The sequence below is a fragment of the Pseudophryne corroboree genome, chromosome 5 (genome assembly GCF_028390025.1).
Source record: "Pseudophryne corroboree isolate aPseCor3 chromosome 5, aPseCor3.hap2, whole genome shotgun sequence".
NCBI classification, from domain to species: domain Eukaryota; kingdom Metazoa; phylum Chordata; class Amphibia; order Anura; family Myobatrachidae; genus Pseudophryne; species Pseudophryne corroboree.
The window spans coordinates 738717297-738734906 of record NC_086448.1 but is presented as its reverse complement, the minus strand read 5'-3'; the positions used below and the strand labels follow the sequence as shown (position 1 = coordinate 738734906).

Sequence of the window (17610 nt, the reverse complement as noted above, 5' to 3'; positions counted from 1 at the left end):
CCCAGAGCAGGAAGCTTTTAACAGAGTAGGGGTCCCGTGTGCCCCTACAGGTGGGCCCCCTCCTCTGCACAGCACAGTAATCTCCAGAAGTATTTCAGAGTCTACTGCACATGCACAGGTCTCCGAAAACATGGCGGCCACCATGTTCTGGAGACCAATTTGACTACTGCACATGCGCGGCGGCTATTTTTGCTGCAATTTCGCTGCAACTGCATCACCCGACGCTGGACTCCGGAATGGTACATACTAAAATATGGGTGCGGTGTAGGCACCCCTGGACCCCGGTGCCTGTGTGCACTGCACACATTGCAACCATTATAGAAATGCCAATGACTCAGGGGGTCATTCAGACCCAATCGCATGCTAGCTTTTTTGCAGCGGTGCGATCGGGTCTGAACTGCACATGGTATGCTCCGCAATGCGCAGGCGTGTTGGCTACCGGCGACGGGGATCGCTGGATTGTGACGGCTTTAACGAAGAAAACTATCACACCGGCGATCACAAGAAGGCAGGAAGAAGCCATTTGTGGGTGTAAACTGATAATTTCTAGGGAGGGTCCGGAAAAACGCAGGCGTGCCCAGCCATTTGGAGGAAGGATTCCTGACGTCAGCTCCTGGCCGGATCATTGCAGCGGGTGAGTAAGTCCTGAGGTGTGCAGAGACTGCACAAACATTTGTTTGTGCAGCTCTCTGCACAAGCGATTGCTCCCCTGCACAGCGATTATCCCCTCCCCTGTAGGCGGCAACTACCTGATTGCAGCACTGCAAAAAACTGCCTGCGTGCGATCAGGTCTGAATCACCCCACCAGAGCATGAAATCCCTTGCAAGGAGCATGAAACCTAGAGCATGAAACCCGGGCTACGAGCATGAAACCCCTGGCAACGAGTTTGGAATCCAGAGCATGAAACCCCTGGCAATGAACATGAACCCCTCACAATGAGCAGGTAACTTAAAAGTAATTAGAAGCCTTACTGTGGGGAATAAAGTGTAATGGGCATTACGGTGTGTGGCATAATGTGTCACAGGCATTATGGTGTGTAGCATAATGTGTAATGGGCATTGCGGTGTGGCATAAGGTGTCACTGGCATTGCGGTGTGTGGAATAATGTGTCAGGGGCATTGTGGTGTGTGGCATAATGTGTCAGGGGCATTACGGTGTGTAGTATAATGTATCATTGGCATTGCGGTGGGTTTCATAATGTGTCATGGGCATTGCAGTGTGTGGCATATTCTTCAATGGGCATTGCGGTGTGTGGTATAATGTATCATGGGCATTGTGGTGTGTGGCATAATGTATCACAGGCATTACAGTGTGTGGCATAATGTATCACAGGCATTACAGTGTGTGACATAATGTTTCACGAGACTAGCATCAATATCATTGTATTAATTAAATGCATCGTTGTTTTTCTTTGAAACATTTATTATATTTGCATTAAATGACCTTACATTTTTTGGTCAATAGCCAGATTTTCTTCCTAACACATTTAGCTCTTTAGGTGGTTTCATTTTTCTCGAGTAGCTCACACCCAATTAAGGTTGGAGACCACTGCCCTAGATCAAGCCCATTGTATATTAACAATATATCTGACCTTGTTTAATTTTTCTTTCAGCATAAAGCATGGCTCTTAGCTGTCCCTATGTGCAAACAACACTTGCAGCACATACACAACAACGCTGCCATTTGCAGAGACAGAACGACATGCATCAACACCTTTTCATTGATTCCGTGGGTCTGCAGAGCTTGACAGCTGAAGCGCCTACAGGGGACAGGTCGGACAGATGACAGCTGAATCTACTGCATCTAAAATCTCTTACAGCAGTTCTGCACCTTCGTAGAAATCAGCTTAATTAGTGATCCTCCATGTACCAGTCAGATGGCGGCACCAACTGTGCTTACAGCATCACCTTGTGGATAACAGATACCACTTATTAGGCCAGAAGAACTGCACAGTAGAGATGAGCGGGTTCGGTTTCTCTGAATCCGAACCCGCCAGAACTTCATGTTTTTTTTCACGGGTCCGAGCGACTCGGATCTTCCCGCCTTGCTCGGTTAACCCGAGCGCGCCCGAACGTCATCATGACGCTGTCGGATTCTCGCGAGGCTCGGATTCTATCGCGAGACTCGGATTCTATATAAGGAGCCGCGCGTCGCCGCCATTTTCACACGTGCATTGAGATTGATAGGGAGAGGACGTGGCTGGCGTCCTCTCCATTTAGATTATAAGAGACTGAGAGAGATTTACTGGAGCTGACTAGGAGGAGTACTGTTACTGTAGAAGTGTAGAGACTGAGTGGAGAGAGTTTACTAGTGAGGACAGTGCAGTTTACTTTATAATCCGTTCTCTGCCTGAAAAAAGCGATACACAGCACACAGTGACTCAGTCACATACCATATCTGTGTGCACTGCTCAGGCTCAGGCCAGTGTGCTGCATCATCTATTATCTATATATAATATTATATATATCTGTCTGACTGCTCAGCTCACACAGCTTATAATTGTGGGGGAGACTGGGGAGCACTACTGCAGTGCCAGTTATAGGTTATAGCAGGAGCCAGGAGTACATAATATATTATATAGTGAGTGACCACCAGACACACAGTGCAGTTTATTTAATATATCCGTTCTCTGCCTGAAAAAAGCGATACACACAGTGACTCAGTCAGTCACATACCATATCTGTGTGCACTGCTCAGGCTCAGGCCAGTGTGCTGCATCATCTATTATCTATATATAATATTATATATATCTGTCTGACTGCTCAGCTCACACAGCTTATAATTGTGGGGGAGACTGGGGAGCACTACTGCAGTGCCAGTTATAGGTTATAGCAGGAGCCAGGAGTACATAATATATTATATAGTGAGTGACCACCAGACACACAGTGCAGTTTATTTAATATATCCGTTCTCTGCCTGAAAAAAGCGATACACACAGTGACTCAGTCAGTCACATACCATATCTGTGTGCACTGCTCAGGCTCAGGCCAGTGTGCTGCATCATCTATTATCTATATATAATATTATATATATCTGTCTGACTGCTCAGCTCACACAGCTTATAATTGTGGGGGAGACTGGGGAGCACTACTGCAGTGCCAGTTATAGGTTATAGCAGGAGCCAGGAGTACATAATATATTATATAGTGAGTGACCACCAGACACACAGTGCAGTTTATTTAATATATCCGTTCTCTGCCTGAAAAAAGCGATACACACAGTGACTCAGTCAGTCACATACCATATCTGTGTGCACTGCTCAGGCTCAGGCCAGTGTGCTGCATCATCTATATATATTATATATCTGTCTGACTGCTCAGCTCACACAGCTTATAATTGTGGGGGAGACTGGGGAGCACTACTGCAGTGCCAGTTATAGGTTATAGCAGGAGCCAGGAGTACATATTATATTAAAATTAAACAGTGCACACTTTTGCTGCAGGAGTGCCACTGCCAGTGTGACTGACCAGTGACCTGACCACACTGACCACCAGTATAGTTAGTAGTATACTTATATTGTGATTGCCTGAAAAAGTTAAACACTCGTCGTGTGACTTCACTTGTGTGGTTTTTTTTTTTTTATTCTATAAAAATAAAACTCATTCTGCTGACAGACAGTGTCCAGCAGGTCCGTCATTATATAATATATAATATATACCTGTCCGGCTGCAGTAGTGATATATATATATTTTTTATATCATTTATCATCCAGTCGCAGCAGACACAGTACGGTAGTTCACGGCTGTGGCTACCTCTGTGTCTCTGCACTCGGCAGGCAGTCCGTCCATAATTGTAATACCACCTAACCGTGGATTTTTTTCATTCTTCTTTATACATACATAGTTACATAGACATCTTCTCTTTATCAACCAGTCTATATTAGCTGCAGACACAGTACAGTACGGTAGTTCACGGCTGTGGCTACCTCTGTGTCTGCACTCGGCAGGCAGTCCGTCCATAATTGTATACCACCTAACCGTGTTTTTTTTTCATTCTTCTTTATACATACATAGTTACATAGACATCTTCTCTTTATCAACCAGTCTATATTAGCTGCAGACACAGTACAGTACGGTAGTTCACGGCTGTGGCTACCTCTGTGTCTGCACTCGGCAGGCAGTCCGTCCATAATTGTATACCACCTAACCGTGGATTTTTTTCAGTCTTCTTTATACATACATAGTTACATAGACATCTTCTCTTTATCAACCAGTCTATATTAGCTGCAGACACAGTACAGTACGGTAGTTCACGGCTGTGGCTACCTCTGTGTCTGCAGTCGGCAGGCAGTCCATAATTGTATACTAGTATCCATCTCCATTGTTTACCTGAGGTGCCTTTTAGTTGTGCCTATTAAAATAAGGAGAACAAAAATGTTGAGGTTCCAAAATTAGGGAAAGATCAAGATCCACTTCCACCTCGTGCTGAAGCTGCTGCCACTAGTCATGGCCGAGACGATGAAATGCCAGCAACGTCGTCTGCCAAGGCCGATGCCCAATGTCATAGTACAGAGCATGTCAAATCCAAAACACCAAATATCAGAAAAAAAAGGACTCCAAAACCTAAAATAAAATTGTCGGAGGAGAAGCGTAAACTTGCCAATATGCCATTTACCACACGGAGTGGCAAGGAACGGCTGAGGCCCTGGCCTATGTTCATGGCTAGTGGTTCAGCTTCACATGAGGATGGAAGCACTCAGCCTCTCGCTAGAAAAATGAAAAGACTCAAGCTGGCAAAAGCAGCACAGCAAAGAACAGTGCATTCTTCGAAATCCCAAATCCACAAGGAGAGTCCAATTGTGTCGGTTGCGATGCCTGACCTTCCCAACACTGGACGTGAAGAGCATGCGCCTTCCACCATTTGCACGCCCCCTGCAAGTGCTGGAAGGAGCACCCGCAGTCCAGTTCCTGATAGTCAGATTGAAGATGTCAGTGTTGAAGTACACCAGGATGAGGAGGATATGGGTGTTGCTGGCGCTGGGGAGGAAATTGACCAGGAGGATTCTGATGGTGAGGTGGTTTGTTTAAGTCAGGCACCCGGGGAGACACCTGTTGTCCGTGGGAGGAATATGGCCGTTGACATGCCAGGTGAAAATACCAAAAAAATCAGCTCTTCGGTGTGGAGGTATTTCACCAGAAATGCGGACAACAGGTGTCAAGCCGTGTGTTCCCTTTGTCAAGCTGTAATAAGTAGGGGTAAGGACGTTAACCACCTCGGAACATCCTCCCTTATACGTCACCTGCAGCGCATTCATAATAAGTCAGTGACAAGTTCAAAAACTTTGGGTGACAGCGGAAGCAGTCCACTGACCAGTAAATCCCTTCCTCTTGTAACCAAGCTCACGCAAACCACCCCACCAACTCCCTCAGTGTCAATTTCCTCCTTCCCCAGGAATGCCAATAGTCCTGCAGGCCATGTTACTGGCAATTCTGACGAGTCCTCTCCTGCCTGGGATTCCTCCGATGCATCCTTGCGTGTAACGCCTACTGCTGCTGGCGCTGCTGTTGTTGCCGCTGGGAGTCGATGGTCATCCCAGAGGGGAAGTCGTAAGCCCACTTGTACTACTTCCAGTAAGCAATTGACTGTTCAACAGTCCTTTGCGAGGAAGATGAAATATCACAGCAGTCATCCTACTGCAAAGCGGATAACTGAGGCCTTGGCATCCTGGGTGGTGAGAAACGTGGTTCCGGTATCCATCATTACTGCAGAGCCAACTAGAGACTTGTTGGAGGTACTGTGTCCCCGGTACCAAATACCATCTAGGTTCCATTTCTCTAGGCAGGCGATACCGAAAATGTACACAGACCTCAGAAAAAGAGTCACCAGTGTCCTAAAAAATGCAGCTGTACCCAATGTCCACTTAACCACGGACATGTGGACAAGTGGAGCAGGGCAGGGTCAGGACTATATGACTGTGACAGCCCACTGGGTAGATGTATGGACTCCCGCCGCAAGAACAGCAGCGGCGGCACCAGTAGCAGCATCTCGCAAACGCCAACTCTTTCCTAGGCAGGCTACGCTTTGTATCACCGGTTTCCAGAATACGCACACAGCTGAAAACCTCTTACGGCAACTGAGGAAGATCATCGCGGAATGGCTTACCCCAATTGGACTCTCCTGTGGATTTGTGGCATCGGACAACGCCAGCAATATTGTGTGTGCATTAAATATGGGCAAATTCCAGCACGTCCCATGTTTTGCACATACCTTGAATTTGGTGGTGCAGAATTTTTTAAAAAACAACAGGGGCGTGCAAGAGATGCTGTCGGTGGCCAGAAGAATTGCGGGACACTTTCGGCGTACAGGCACCACGTACAGAAGACTGGAGCACCACCAAAAACTACTGAACCTGCCCTGCCATCATCTGAAGCAAGAAGTGGTAACGAGGTGGAATTCAACCCTCTATATGCTTCAGAGGTTGGAGGAGCAGCAAAAGGCCATTCAAGCCTATACAATTGAGCACGATATAGGAGGTGGAATGCACCTGTCTCAAGTGCAGTGGAGAATGATTTCAACGTTGTGCAAGGTTCTGATGCCCTTTGAACTTGCCACACGTGAAGTCAGTTCAGACACTGCCAGCCTGAGTCAGGTCATTCCCCTCATCAGGCTTTTGCAGAAGAAGCTGGAGGCATTGAAGAAGGAGCTAAAAGGGAGCGATTCCGCTAGGCATGTGGGACTTGTGGATGCAGCCCTTAATTCGCTTAACAAGGATTCACGGGTGGTCAATCTGTTGAAATCAGAGCACTACATTTTGGCCACCGTGCTCGATCCTAGATTTAAAGCCTACCTTGGATCTCTCTTTCCGGCAGACACAAGTCTGCTGGGGTTGAAAGACCTGCTGGTGACAAAATTGTCAAGTCAAGCGGAACGCGACCTGTCAACATCTCCTCCTTCACATTCTCCCGCAACTGGGGGTGCGAGGAAAAGGCTCAGAATTCCGAGCCCACCCGCTGGCGGTGATGCAGGGCAGTCTGGAGCGACTGCTGATGCTGACATCTGGTCCGGACTGAAGGACCTGACAACGATTACGGACATGTCGTCTACTGTCACTGCATATGATTCTCTCAACATTGATAGAATGGTGGAGGATTATATGAGTGACCGCATCCAAGTAGGCACGTCACACAGTCCGTACTTATACTGGCAGGAAAAAGAGGCAATTTGGAGGCCCTTGCACAAACTGGCTTTATTCTACCTAAGTTGCCCTCCCACAAGTGTGTACTCCGAAAGAGTGTTTAGTGCCGCCGCTCACCTTGTCAGCAATCGGCGTACGAGGTTACATCCAGAAAATGTGGAGAAGATGATGTTCATTAAAATTAATTATAATCAATTCCTCCGCGGAGACATTGACCAGCAGCAATTGCCTCCACAAAGTACACAGGGAGCTGAGATGGTGGATTCCAGTGGGGACGAATTGATAATCTGTGAGGAGGGGGATGTACACGGTGATATATCGGAGGGTGAAGATGAGGTGGACATCTTGCCTCTGTAGAGCCAGTTTGTGCAAGGAGAGATTAATTGCTTCTTTTTTGGGGGGGGTCCAAACCAACCCGTCATATCAGTCACAGTCGTGTGGCAGACCCTGTCACTGAAATGATGGGTTGGTTAAAGTGTGCATGTCCTGTTTTGTTTATACAACATAAGGGTGGGTGGGAGGGCCCAAGGACAATTCCATCTTGCACCTCTTTTTTCTTTTCTTTTTCTTTGCATCATGTGCTGATTGGGGAGGGTTTTTTGGAAGGGACATCCTGCGTGACACTGCAGTGCCACTCCTAGATGGGCCCAGTGTTTGTGTCGGCCACTAGGGTCGCTAATCTTACTCACACAGTCAGCTACCTCATTGCGCCTCTTTTTTTCTTTGCGTCATGTGCTGTTTGGGGAGGGTTTTTTGGAAGGGACATCCTGCGTGACACTGCAGTGCCACTCCTAGATGGGCCCGGTGTTTGTGTCGGCCACTAGGGTCGCTAATCTTACTCACACAGCTACCTCATTGCGCCTCTTTTTTTCTTTGCGTCATGTGCTGTTTGGGGAGGGTTTTTTGGAAGGGCCATCCTGCGTGACACTGCAGTGCCACTCCTAGATGGGCCCGGTGTTTGTGTCGGCCACTAGGGTCGCTAATCTTACTCACACAGCTACCTCATTGCGCCTCTTTTTTTCTTTGCGTCATGTGCTGTTTGGGGAGGGTTTTTTGGAAGGGACATCCTGCGTGACACTGCAGTGCCACTCCTAGATGGGCCCGGTGTTTGTGTCGGCCACTAGGGTCGCTTATCTTACTCACACAGCGACCTCGGTGCAAATTTTAGGACTAAAAATAATATTGTGAGGTGTGAGGTATTCAGAATAGACTGAAAATGAGTGTAAATTATGGTTTTTGAGGTTAATAATACTTTGGGATCAAAATGACCCCCAAATTCTATGATTTAAGCTGTTTTTTAGTGTTTTTTGAAAAAAACACCCGAATCCAAAACACACCCGAATCCGACAAAAAAAATTCGGTGAGGTTTTGCCAAAACGCGTTCGAACCCAAAACACGGCCGCGGAACCGAACCCAAAACCAAAACACAAAACCCGAAAAATTTCAGGCGCTCATCTCTACTGCACAGGCTTCCCGTACTGGGGGATTCAATATGGTGCTGAACATTTGGTAGCTGCATCTCTAACAGCAGGTCTGTGGAATGGAACTACCGCTGTCCAATGACAGAAGAAACATGGAGCCCCTCTAACAACAAAGCAGAAAAATACAGCATACAGATTTACAAAATGGACAATCTGCTTTACCTAGGGCAGCCAACTCTAAAGCAAAAAAGAAATATTAATAATTGCCTTCTTTGTATTTCACATTAACCAGCATAGAAGCCAACTTTTATAAAATGATTATTTGGGCTCAAATGATCCCACCCCCATATACTGTATTTCTAAAAATTACCATGCACAGGCATTGTTAATGGATGCAGAAGCCACAGAGAACACCCATACAGCTGGTTCCTATGGTAACTAGGGGGGATATGTACTAAGCAGTGATAAAAGTGGAGAAGAGAGTCGGTGGAGAAGTTACCCATGGCAACTAATCAGCTGCTCTGTATACTTTTATAGTATGCAAATTATAAATGTTACGTCAATGCTGATTGGTTTCCATGGGCAACTTCTCCACTGGCTCACTTCTCCACTTTTATCACTGCTTAGTACATCTCTCCCGAGTAACCAGCCAAGTGTTATCAGTACAAGGAGTTGGAGCCTGGCCGCAAGGTGCTCTGCAAAGTTGCTCCACCCTCACTCCCAGCAACCTTAATCTTGCTCCAACCCATGTTATCTTGGTACCTCACTCCCTACTCCATAGGGGACATAGGGGTCGATTCTATTAGGTGTAAAGGGTGCTATTGCAACAGCAAGATAAGTCGGTGTAGAAACTGCAACTCGCACCCCCACCCCCCCCCCCCCCCCCCCCCCACACACACACACACACACGATCTGATATAGGGGTCTATTCATGAGGCAGTGAAAAGAGCGGAGGAGTGAGACTGTGTAGAAGTTGCCCATGGCGACCAATCAGCACTGAAGTAACATTTATAATTTGCATACTATACAATTGTACGGAGCAGCTGATTGGTCGCCATGGGCAACTTCTACACAGTCTCACTCCTCCGCTCTTTTCACTGCCTCATGAATAGACCCCTATATCAGATCGTGTGTGTGTGTGTGTGTGGGGGGGGGGGGGGGGTGGGGGGTGCGAGTTGCAGTTTCTACACCGACTTATCTTGCTGTTGCAATAGCACCCTTTACACCTAATAGAATCGACCCCTATGTCCCCTATGGAGTAGGGAGTGAGGTACCAAGATAACATGGGTTGGAGCAAGATTAAGGTTGCTGGGAGTGAGGGTGGAGCAACTTTGCAGAGCACCTTGCGGCCAGGCTCCAACTCCTTGTACTGATAACACTTGGCTGGTTACTCGGGAGAGATGTACTAAGCAGTGATAAAAGTGGAGAAGTGAGCCAGTGGAGAAGTTGCCCATGGAAACCAATCAGCATTGACGTAACATTTATAATTTGCATACTATAAAAGTATACAGAGCAGCTGATTAGTTGCCATGGGTAACTTCTCCACCGACTCTCTTCTCCACTTTTATCACTGCTTAGTACATATCCCCCCTAGTTACCATAGGAACCAGCTGTATGGGTGTTCTCTGTGGCTTCTGCATCCATTAACCATGCCTGTGCATGGTAATTTTTAGAGTGAGCCTGTGTAGAAGTTGCCCATGGCGACCAATCAGCTGCTCCGTACAATTGTATAGTATGCAAATTATAAATGTTACTTCAGTGCTGATTGGTCGCCATGGGCAACTGCTCCACTGGCTCACTTCTCCACACTTTTCACTGCTTCATGAATAGACCCCATAGTTCTGGACTCATGTATATTTGTGTGAACACAAATCAGCTAGTCCAGAGGTACCGTAAGTGCAGCATGTAGCCGCACTTACTCGCGCCAGAAGGGGACTCGCGGCTAATACGATCCACCCCATAGGGCGATAAAGAATCCTAAACATGTATTATTAGTTCTTTTTAGGACAGACCTCAGAGTATATCTCCCCAGCTTCATATTAGCTATTTTGTTTTATATATTCCCATTGTGTAATTGTTTTTAATAATACAGCAATTTATATTTGTAAAGCTGTAATTATATATAATGTGTGCATCTATGTAGACACATACATTTATTTACAAATATGTCTATAACAAGATTGGAAGTGTGCCTGTTTGTTCTGTTTGTGCGTCTTTGTTACACAACTGCACAATCATGTTCTGTCAGACGCTCTGGCTGTACAGCAGTGGAGTGATTTATGGTTGGCTGCTCTAACAGCTGGTTTTAAAATTCAGCCAGCTCCCTACTGTATTGTGCGAAGTGTTTGTTTCAAGTTTGGTTCAGCATTTTACTTTTTTCTTTAACCCATGAAACGTCATGAGTATGGACGTTATCAAGATTGACGGCTTTTATCACCCACTATGGGGGCTGGAAACTATATTAAAGCTTTGACAGGTAAGATACAATTTTAGATAATTAATTTGATATTTTGTGCTCTACTGCACTTATATTCACTAGTGAATTAGTACTAAAAGAGAATAAAATAAAGAGAGAGTGCAGTCGCAAGGACATAACTATAGCAGCTGAAGTCCATGTGATTGCTAAGGGGCCCAGAAGCACCAGGGCCTCAAAATAAAGTTATTCAGGTAGTTATATAACGGAGGGTGAAATTACTGTGCACATAGTGAGTCTAAATATGTTACAGAATGTAAGTTCTCATAAGCAGGGCCTTCTTCCCTCATGTGCTTCCTCACATAGGGGTCTATGGGCCTAATTCAGATCTGATCGCAGCATCAAATTTGTTAGCTAATGAACATAGGGGGTCATTCCGAGTTGATCGCTCGCTAGCAGTTTTTAGCAGCCGTGCAAACGCTATGCCGCCTCCCACTGGGAGTGTATTTTAGCTTAGCAGAAGTGCGAACGAATGTATCGCAGAGCACATGCAAAAAAAATTTGTGTAGTTTCAGAGTAGCTCAAAACCTACTCAGCGCTTGCGATCACTTCAGCCTATTCAGTTCCGGATTTGACGTCACACACCCGCCCAGCGTTCGCCCAGCCACACCTGCGTTTTTTATGGCACGCCTGCGTTTTCCCAAACACGCCATGAAAACGGTCAGTTGACACCCAGAAACGCCCACTTCATGTCAATCACTCTGCAGCAACCAGTGCGACTGAAATGCATCGCTAGGCCCTGTGCAAAACAACATAATTTGTTGTGCCCGTACGTCGCACGTGCGCATTGCACCGCATACGCATGCGCAGAGCTGCCATTTTTTAGCCTGAACGCTGCACTGCGAACAAATGCAGCTAGCGATCAACTCGGAATGACCCTCAAAACCATGAGGGTAATTCGGAGTTGATCATAGCAGCAAATTTGTTAGCAGTTGGGCAAAATCATGTGCACTGCCGGGGGGGGGCGGGGGGAGGGGGGGCGCAGATATAACATTTGCAGAGAGAGTTAGATTTGGGTAGGTTATTTTGTTTCTGTGAAGGGTAAATACTGGCTGCTTTATTTTTACACTGCAATTTAGATTTCAGTTTGAACACAACACACCCAAATCTGAAGGGGGGGTACTCACGGAGAGATCCATGCTTAAAATCTAAGCAATCTGACTAGATTGCTTAGAAGTTAAGCACTGATCTCTCGTGTGTACCCCAACAGCGATAGCGATGCGCGTCCCCGTGCGTCGCTATCGCCGGTGCTAGATTGGCCTGCATGCAGGCTCAATCTAGCAGGTCACTCCCTTCAGCGCTGTGTGAAGTGAGCGGCCCCCCGTCGTCATCCCCTTGCTCAGCACACATCTCCCCCTGTACATGGCCCATAACTCTCTCTGCACATGTTATATCTCCCCCCCCCCCCCTTCTCCGAAGTGCGCATGGTTTTGGCCAACTGCTAACAAATTTGCTGCTGCAATCAACTCTGAATTAGGCCCCATGTGCACTGCAGGGGGGGGGGGGGGGGGGTCAGATATAACATGTGCAGAGAGAGTTAGATTTGGGTGTGGTGAGTTCAAACTGAAATCTAAATTGCAGTGTACAAATAAATCATCCAGTATTTACCCTGCACAGAAACAAAGTAACCCACCCAAATCTAACTCTCTCTGCACATGTTATATCTGCCCCACCTGCAGTGCACATGGTTTTACCCATTAGCTGACAAATTTGCTGCTGCGATCAGATCTGAATTAGGCCCAATGTCCTAAGTCTTGGAAGGAGATAAAGTGGATGGAGATAAAGTACCAACCAACCAGCTCCTGTGATTTTTCAAACCCATCCTGGAACATGGCAGTTAGGGGCTGATTGGCTGGTACTTTATCTCTCTCCACTTTATCTTTTTCCAAGGCTTAGTACATAGACCCCCTTAAACTATCATCACCGTCCCAATGCCAACAACTGCACCAAACCTTTAGGTTTGGCCACCATGCAGCTTGTCTACTATGACTGCAATATTTTGCAATGTAAATAGTCACTATTTTCTTGTTCTGTTCATACTGTCTGTGTTTAAATACTTTGCAAGGCACTGCGGCATAATAATTGTTGCTAATGGAATTACAGTATATTAAATCTGTCATATTAAATACTGATGAGACAGACATTGTGGTATGCATAACTTTCTGATGGGGCAGAGAGGACCCAATCACAATACTCAACAGACATTTCTTGTTATGACGTGAACAAAGTGCACTAATATAAAGCGCACCAAACAGTATAATTTATAGCAGAGTACAGCGCAGCATACAGCAGCGTGCCCCCTATACACAATCACTTTATATACAGCACAGCCACTTGTGAGTCTGTAGTCTCAGCACAGCCAATACAGCAGAGTACAGTGCAGCATACAGCAGTGTGCCCCCTATCACAGTCACTTTATACACCGCACAACTACTTGTGAGTGTGGAGTCTCAGCACAGCCAATACAGCAGCATACAGTGTAAACACAGTCACTTGTGGACACAGCACAGCCAATACAGCAGAGTATAGTGCAGCATACAGCAGTGTGCCCCCTATCACAGTCACTTTATACACCGCACAACTACTTGTGAGTGTGGAGTCTCAGCACAGCCAATACAGCAGCATACAGTGTAAACACAGTGTCGAAGTCAGAAAAATGTCTCAATGCACACTGCCATATTTGCACCGCACACTGGTCCGTGCTGCGCATGCGTACGCTCTCCCGTGGAAGCGCATACCCGCAATAGCGTGCACTCGCACGCGCAGTATGCGCATTTACGGTAGAGTTTATGTGATCGTAGCGTGCGACTCATTCGTTACAAAAGTTCACAATTAATGTCGTTTATAGATCATGTTCCCCTCAATAGTTTCTGTAAGTTTGGTTTAGATAGAATGTCCCTGAGCGGAGGAATCCCTCTTTGTATTGTACGAAGGGTCTAACAGGAGTCATACAGTAGTATTTGGTACCCATCGGAAGAGTATTTAATTAGCAATATTCCGGTGTTGGTTTGGAGCGTATTAATCGCTCGTGCGAATAGTTATGAACATAAGAAGTTTATGTCCATTTCTATTATTTACCCATACTCAGGTATGCGGCGGGAAACCCAGTTTCCCACCCACCTGAGCCGTTTAAACTCAGCACAGCCCACCTGTATGAATCAACCTATGACCTTTGGTTACAGTACAGGGCCGAATTCCTGTGTCCAATAAACTGAAGGATTGTAGGACCAGGAGATTGCATTGTGTGTGGGGCATAAATAGGCAGGCCGACCACATCCAAGAGCACTCTCTCATCAACGGTTATCTGCTGATAATCGGGAGCTGGATATCGAGGCGCTGGCGATCATACCCTTTGTGCGTAAGTTCTCTCCATAATCATTGTCTTTCTGCGAGCCAATTTCTCTCTCTCTCTCTCTATCTCTCTCTCTCCTCTTTTCTCTTATATACCTTATAGTATTATAGTATTGTATTGTATTGTATCTAGGTCAGCGTAGTATTGTCTATTTGTATTTATTGTTTAGTTCTGTGGTTAGGAAGTCTCTGTTATATTGTAGTGTATCATATGTACTGTTATCCTTTTTTTACAAGTATATTAGATATAATACAGTTAATAGGCTTTGGAACCCTAAACCAGTATCTGTGTATTTTCTATAGTGTTAAGTGTTCACTTGAGCGTCGGTGACGCACAAGCAGCTTTGTAGTTAGTCAGGTTACACAAGGTTGCACTTACACCCTGTACTCACATTAAGGTATGCAGTGTATTTCATTGATATAAGGTTTTACATAAAGGTATAGTGTTGTGAGCGTCGGCATCGCTGGTGACCTCCTCGTGGTCTCGAGCGTAAGCTACGCCATAGCGAATCATTTCCCTAGACATAACCAATAACGTGTCCTGTGATCACTGGGCCGCGAGCGAACGTGACGCTTGAGCGTCTCGCCTACGGCTGAGCGATCGTTACGCAAATAGCGTACCATTACGGTACTTCTTAAGTAAACAGCGTACAGTGTTCTTAGACTTCTTAAGGTGTTTTATACGACAAAGGAATTCAGCATTGTCAATTGGGGGCGTGTCCTATCCTTCTCATATCTGCACTGGGTAGATCAGCAGACATTATCCCTCCAGCAAAGGGTGGGAGGTTGTCTCGCAGTTGCTGACGGGATAAGCGTCTGCTTTCGCTTAGATTAAGAGTGCTGAAGGAATCCGGGACCGGAAGTAAGAACAAAACGCTTGTGTCTTTTTAAAACTGTTTATTTTTCTTTTGTCTTGCGTACGCACGCATATATCTGCATTTCTGTTTCATTTTTCGTATATCACTATTCCTGTTTGCCAAATTTTATAGTTGATAGAAAGGGCTAAAAGGAGATTTGCTGTTATTTAATAAGTAGAGGTAATAGTTAAAGTATAGAACAACACACGGCTTGTCCGAGAGACGAGGCAGCCAGTGTGCAGTGTGGATTGCGGTAGATGATCAGGGATCGTCTACATTGATAAAATATATATTGTGTTACGGTGGATCCTTTGCATTGCGTACACGTGTCGCTAACAAAGACTAGCGTACGCAATCCGAAAGGCAGACGCACGCAGCGTACACTACGCAACGTAGCGTCTGGTTACGCCCACGTAGCTCAAGTCACGAAAAGTTGAATTAGCGCAAAGCGATAATTAGCGCAAAGGCGATAAGTAACGCACAGCGGTAAATAACGCAAGGCGATAAATAACACAAATTGATTTCAGCTTTCCAAAACTTAGTTTAAATACCTTGTTTTACTGTAGTACCTCTGGGGAGAGCTATCAGACTACGGGAAATGATTTTTCTGATCAGAAAACTATAAGAATGATATTGGGTTGAAAACGGTATGAGTGTATTGAATCCCGCTTTGTGGACTTTGTGATCTAGGTGATAATCCCGCTTTGTGGACTTTGTGATCTATGTGATAATTTGTGATCTATGTGGAATGTGATGAGCACGATCTGAGTGAAAACGTGCAACAGAGTGTGATAAAGTTTTCGTTGTATTACGCTCTGGCTGTTTTGGAGCACAGTAGGGAGACTCCAATGATCCTACCATTTATGGGCAACAAGTGTCTATAAGTGGTACGATTGGACCGCACGGTTGTATGTGTGACCAATAACAACGGGTTATGAGGTCGTATATCCATGCGTAAATCTTGCCCTCATACGTGTTGTAGGGAGCACATGCAAGCGTGATTTGTGTAAAGAAAAAGGAAGGGAATTTTCTCAGGAAAATCTCTAGAGATAGGGCCTGCAACGGCTACACGTGTCTGCTAGAAGGCGGAACGGAGATACCCGGAGCAGAAGAAGTTTTAAGGAAGTTCTGTGTTTGGTGCATTTTAGGAAGTTTTTTCTGTGTTAAAAAGGTCCACAATGGCAGCCAAGTGCACAATACAGAGACGGTCGGAGGTCGGGATTCAGACTCCAGAGGCTTGCAGACCCCGAGGGTCTGCTCGGTTAGTAATGTGGGGGAAATATGGTCCCCACTCTGAGACCTTTTGTGATGAATGGACACGAATGACTGCGGGGGATAAGGCACCATTTCCCGGGATAGGTAGTTTTGACTCAGAGGTGTTGCATAATTTAAGGCAAAGGATATGTCTCATCAAATCAGCAAAGAGACGAATCAAGCATTATGATTGTTTACAAATATGGCAACAGGAGAGTGAAATGCAAAGAAATATAACTTACTTACCTAACTTTCATCTTGAGAGAGGAGAAGTGGCAATGGAGGGGATTGTGGTTGCGGAGAGAAGCACAAGGGTGAACAATAAAAATGCTCTTAGCAACAGTAGTACAGATAATAAGAATAAGTGTAATAAATGTAACAAAGATAATTGTAATACTGTTGAATGTACAACTATTAACCCATGCAAGTCGCACCCCATGTTAAACTTTCCTCAGGAACACCAACCAGAAAGTGAACCAAGAACGATGTCGGCACCTCTTTCAGAAGCCATCACACAAGACGTCCAGGTGGACACGACCCAGTCGGTAAAAACTGTAATCAAACCCCCTAATGGAGGGTCAGGTGAGGTCGTGTTCACAGGTATGTATGGTAATATACATCACGCACAAACAAATGTACCTTATATCCTAGAACCAATTCAGAATGACATTACTGGACTTAATCCTGTTAGGGTAATTGCAGTACCAAATGGGGAAACTGACTCTTCAGGAATCACTCCTGTCAGGAACATCGCCATGTACTGCCCTTTTTCCCGAACAGAATTAAGAGCAATTCTGTCTGAATTTCCTGATCCCAGGAAAGATTTAGTTGCTTGTCAAAGATACATTAGAGTGCTAGGACATACTGCAGAGCCAAGTAACAAAGATTGGAGGACAGTGCTGAGGGCATGTTTACCCCCCGATGTTGATTCATTGAAATTTATCCCTGATTGTAAGCTAGATGAGGAAGTGCCACTAACAAACAAGTATAACCAAGATAATATAAAAAGAATCAATCTACAGTTGAAAGAATATTTTCCTACAGTAGCAAAGTGGAATAAAATCTATACAATAAGACAAAAAGAAGGTGAATCCGCAGAAGAGTATTTTCACCGGGCT

General features: G+C 45.6%; 1 long non-coding RNA gene across 2 annotated transcripts in view; it reads right to left on the bottom strand.

Annotated features, from left to right (window-relative positions):
- Positions 1–17610, bottom strand: part of LOC134929400 (uncharacterized) — a 190232-nt gene that overhangs the window by 142981 nt on the left and 29641 nt on the right. Inside the window, exon 3 of one of the 2 annotated variants that reach the window (XR_010178541.1) lies at positions 1474–1908. The exons of the other annotated variant lie outside the window; for it this stretch is intronic. This is a non-coding gene — a long non-coding RNA (uncharacterized LOC134929400). Of the gene's footprint in view, positions 1–1473; positions 1909–17610 lie in introns of those variants that run through there. 2 annotated transcript variants of the gene reach the window in all.